Here is a 5,511-nt window from a genome sequence, read left to right on the forward strand (position 1 = left end):
CTAACCCAAACCTCGCATAAATAATGCAATTAAATCTCAACTTATATATGAAACCGTATTATGATCTTAAATCTACCAATAACTACGAAATAAAAGTCATATTTAATAATTTCATATATTTCGATCAATTATTACACATTTTTCGATACTTCAGACTTAGAATCGAATTTCGTTTATACATTATATCTATATGGTACAAATATACATAGTGTCATGTGATATGTGTTGCACTCTTACACTAAGTACGTTTATGAGCACCTACTTTAGCACCAATTGTTCGTTCTAATCGTCCATACATTGGATCTGACACGGCGTAAACGAAGGCAGTGTAATTTTATATATTGTAATTAATTATTTCATTTTTCTACATAATTATATATGCCTGTAATTGAAGAAGTCTATTCAATACTTATTTCTTAAGTTTTATGTATGGTTTAATTTATATTATATTGTCTTTAGGCAGCAGAAATTAGTCTTATAATATTAAATATTTGAAACATGGTAAGGTTTATTTATTTAAGTTACTGGCACAAAATTGTTGATCGTATTTTGAACTGAACCTCGTGTTTCTAGTAGTTTGTAGTCCAAGAAAAACGTAACCAAGTCATAATGTTAAGAAATAATAAGCTCGTAATATTTAAACTGAAAAATCAATTTGTTATGCTTTAAAACAATAACGCATTTTACTTTTATTATTACACTGCCATCTATTAACACAACCATGAAACTATACCAATGACTGGATGTTTGAGGTGCTGAATTAATTTTTAAGTTTATACATAGCAGTACACTTTGTGCACACAATAGGTACAATAAATTGAGATAAAATACTGATAAGAATATGTCCTTATTTCTATTTTGAAATAATATGTGAGGAAATGTACCTATGTATTATTTTTCCTGAGACCAATATAAAAAGCGGAGAAGTTTTGTTTAATAGCTTTTTTTTTGTACATAATTATTGCTCCTTCCACAATTACTGTATCAAGCAATCGAAATTATATTAATATTGTATTATGTTTGCCGTTACCAGGATTTTTTTAAATCAATATTCTGACTTGTCCGCCTTTTGTATCAGCTCTTCACATCAAATATTATAAGTAAAATAGAAGGTGGTTGTATTATAATTAAAACTAGAATTTATTATTCCCTATGACTGATTTGATTCGATTTGTCATGATATTTAACAGCTCAGTTCCTTATTACCTACAGAAAAAGGTTCCATATTGCGTGATATACCAATCTATATATAAAAAAACATTCCTATCAAATCCCAAGGCATTATTTGAAAAAAAAAATGTATATCGTCGCTACAAGCGGTTTTTATAAAACGCAATAATTTTTATGAAACGCAATATTTTTTTTTGACGTTTGTAATATTTGAGTTATAATATCACTAGATTCCTATAGCACTAATACACAAATGTTTATCTGTAGGTCAATACTCATACTTATCAGTCATTCCCCTGGTTACTGAGAAGTTATTTACATAACTAAAGCTAAAATAAATCGTTTTTAAACGAAGAAAAATTCGATATAAAATACAAATACCTCAAGCAGATTCTGTAGGCTATATTTTTATTGGTACCTCAAAAATATGACTACAAACGCTATTTGCTACGTGACCGTGTTATACTAATTCGTGTTAATTAGACGAGCTGAAATTATCTTAATTATTTGCTTGGTCTATCACTTCCCATTAATGTCTATAAGGACTTTAACATTTTATGGCAATGCTGGTAATCTAACGTATCCGTTCTCGTTGTCTATCTAGATTTTCTATCTTTCAATTCCTAACCTTTATTTAACAATGTTTCCGATTGATAAAGACTCAATTTTCTACTTCATTATGTACTCTTAATATTACTGGACCAGCCATGTTTATTATTGGTAAGTAAGCACTTACTGACCGTCAAAGATTATTTCAGCTCGTGTCTATCCAATTTATAAAACTAACTTACTTTAAAGTGTCATAAATGGCCTCGTTGGGATATGTACCATTCAATTGTATACTGTTACTAAAACTCAAATTATCTTTACTTAACACATTCGTATCTATACTTTGATTCTCTTCGTTTGGGGGTATTCATTACCAGTTATCTCAAGTCTGATGGCATGAATTTTCTGATCAGAGTTTTTGTCCCTTTCCCAAGAGTCTATTATAGATACGTCATTCCTTTCTTCCTCAATATCACTGGAGCTAATACTGGAATTGTCCAGATCGAAATCTGTTGTTTTCTCTATAACAACAACTTCTATATGTCTGAACGGGTTTTCTTGATTCTCGATCATTTGCCTCGCACGTTCATCGTTCCGAATTATGACTTCCTTTTTAACATTGCAGATGACGGGATCATTGGCTAATACATCAATATTGTTATCGTAATCATCATCACTGACTTTATTGCCGTTAGGGTGCAGATTTCTGCATATATATTGTCGGACACGGTGTCAGATTCTACTGTTTCCTCTTCTAGATGCACTGCGTCAGCTACTTGGCCGTACGGGAGATCTTCAATGACAGGTAACTTACGCTTTTGTATTGATGATATAGATCTTCGAATTTTCACCCTGGTTTGAGGTTCTTCTTCCGAAATATCAACCGTTAATTCTTCATCTTCGGATTTGGGAGTAGGAGCTCTAGGCTTATCGATTTTCTTTCTAAAGTTGATTTTCTCGCCATCATTCGATCGCTCAGTTTTCGTTGGCATGCTGTTACTGTTGTTCTGCTCCTTCTTTTCCGTGGATTTCTTCGGATGAAGAAGATTAGAAGTAGATTTGCTAAGAACCCTTTTAGTCTTCACGTGAAATTCTGAGCAAAGCTTCTCCGTTATAAAAGAGTGTTGTTTGTAGTTAATTTCAAAGTCACTATCATTGTATAAAGATCCCACACCAAACATATTGATTTCCTCACAGCTTTGTATCTGGTTATACGATTCAGATTTTACTATAGCCTTTTCTGGAATTAAATCTGGCTGTATTCTCTGTCGCCTTTCAAGATTCGATGAAGATTTTACGCCTGACGATTTCTTAAGCATATTCTCGTCTAAAGATTTTAATTTCCGGCCTGAACTCGAGTCGCTTTCCATAGATCCGCAGTAGTTAATTTGATCGACACTAAGATTTTTCCTACCATGTTTCATATTTATGCCGCTATCATCTTCTGAGTTGTCGGGCATTCCAGTCTGAACTGATACGGATTTTGTTAACACTGGTTTCTTGTGGTTCGAACTACATTGACTAGTTCCCATATCAGATGAAGATGTGGTAAGGCTTTTGTAAGAATGACTCTTTTCAGCCGTGCCATCACTTTTTCGTGACGCGCCGAATCTATCTTCAATCAACTTCGCCATATCCTGGTATCGTTCAATCGAACTATGCTTCTCGGCTGACGGATCAAACGGGTCTTTAATATCAGTACCTTTTCATTGCTTTCAATCGCTGTTATTTTCTCATCCGTTAACTTCTCCGTACTTTTCAATAGTTTCAAATTCTTAAACCATTTACTCTTCTTCTGCCCAGAGTCTTCTCTGAACACGTGCATTTTTCATTAGAGAACGGTTCTTGCTCTACTTTGTCATCAGATTTCTCATCCTTATCATCATCACTATACACGTCATAATTCATATGCTCCAACTCGTTCTTACTTAAAAATATGATAGATCCTTCCGTTTCATCTGGGATATCTTTCAACACTTTCTCACTTTTCCCAAACAGTCTAGACGTGTCGATCTTCAAGCCTTGCAGCGTAAATTTCCGTTCCTTCTCAAACTTGACCGGTTCGTGGTCCTCCTTGATGATGTCCTCGGCGGTTTTCGCTTTGCCGACGACGGCGGAGCTTGCGTAGGAGATCTGCCTGATCCAGTTGTCAACGTTGAGTTGACAGAAGGTTAGAGCTTTCTGGAGGCGGGCGGAGAGGAACATGCGCTTCTCGCTCTCGAAGCCGAGCTGGGTGCGACGGACCCTGATATTCCCGTTGAGGGGCAGGAGCTGCAGCGCCTCCTTGGCGTGGTAGCGAGGGTCGGCTTTTGCTGCTCGGGCTTGACGGCATCGAGCCGTACTCCGGGAGGCTGCACATCACTAATACTGGTTCCGTTACCGCTGCCCGCAGCAGAAGGTCATCTAGAAGTTGAAAATATGGCATGTTAAATATTGCTGAGCACGTCTTTATAAAGTATGTACAAACATTTTTTTGTTCTAAACTTAATAGTATCATCAAAACGCAATAGAATGTATTGAGCGTACAAAATTATATAAGGATAGGCTTATTATACAGGATCATCACGTGCATGTACATATTAAACATAGGTGTTTAAAAATCATAACCATTTTTCTAAGAATAATATGATGAATAACCATGTGATTATACTCAGCGAATTTCTAACTAGGTAATATCTAAGGATGGTCATAGTAATATGATTCGTATGGATGTTGTACTCAGCCTATTTCTAGCTAGGTATAAAAATTTATCCATTACCTCCAACATCATGCGCCATTTCGATAGGCACCGTGCCGGCGAGCAGCCGAACCCTCGTCGGCAGCCGCCAGAGGCTCAAGAGGTGCGGAAGCCGGTGAGCGCGGGCCCCGGCGTCTGGGGGCGGCACAGCAGGCGGCTCCCCTGCCATTCCGCCGGTGACAGCTCCTCCGGACACACCTCGTACAGCTCCCCTTTGTATTTAGGGGGACAGCTCCTGGAAACGGTTAAATATGTTTGAGTCCATGTTTAAGTGTGACAAGCGGCAGGCTGTAAATAAAATTAAACCGTAAATGTGTTCTTGTTTACAGAAGGGGAGGCAAACAGATGCAAACAGAATGATAATAAACACAATATTTTTCATGCGTATATAATATCCAAGTTGTTCATGCGTATATTATCCAAGTTGGAGCATACAAGATACATATATCTATAGAACTATTGAAATAGTGAATACAACATATCGACACTGTACAGTTAAAAATATTGCTGCAATTTTTTAAGCGAATAATATTTTCTAACCAATCTTCGTAATTCAAATAGCCTCGAGATGGCCTACCAATTAAATTACACTAAAAGCGAATCGTAACCCATGTCACTAATGTATAAAACATGGGCAAAACAAACAAGTGGACATTCCAGTTTTATTATCGAACCATTCATTTTAACGCATTCGCCATCACGCAGGCGCGCCGCATGCCGACGCGGCGGCGGCCATTTCGTTCGCGCCATTATTTAATGTTAAATAACATACTATTAATATCTTTAGTGTTAAAGACCTTTTGTCATCTATATGGTGTATCTTGTGGTGTTAAATGTGAATTTATGTTGTTTTAGATATATTTTTAACAGTTCTATATTGAATGAGAGCAACGTTACCGCAATGTTTAATAAACAATCCCAATTGTTTTTCCGATCTATTGCAAAATGGATCAATCAGACTTTTTATGACATGCAAATGACTTTTTCAATTGGTTTATTCTCAAAATGGGTTCGAAAATCAAGATTTTAATTGTTTATTGTAAAGAGCCGTTATT

At 36.1% G+C, this 5,511-nt stretch overlaps 1 pseudogene; it reads right to left on the minus strand.

Moving 5' to 3' along the window:
• Positions 1 to 101: 101 nt before the first annotated feature.
• LOC119191440 lies at positions 102 to 5,192 on the minus strand (annotated as a pseudogene).
• Positions 5,193 to 5,511: the final 319 nt, after the last annotated feature.

The sequence above is a fragment of the Manduca sexta genome, unplaced genomic scaffold (genome assembly GCF_014839805.1).
Source record: "Manduca sexta isolate Smith_Timp_Sample1 unplaced genomic scaffold, JHU_Msex_v1.0 HiC_scaffold_1540, whole genome shotgun sequence".
NCBI classification, from domain to species: Eukaryota; Metazoa; Arthropoda; class Insecta; order Lepidoptera; family Sphingidae; genus Manduca; species Manduca sexta.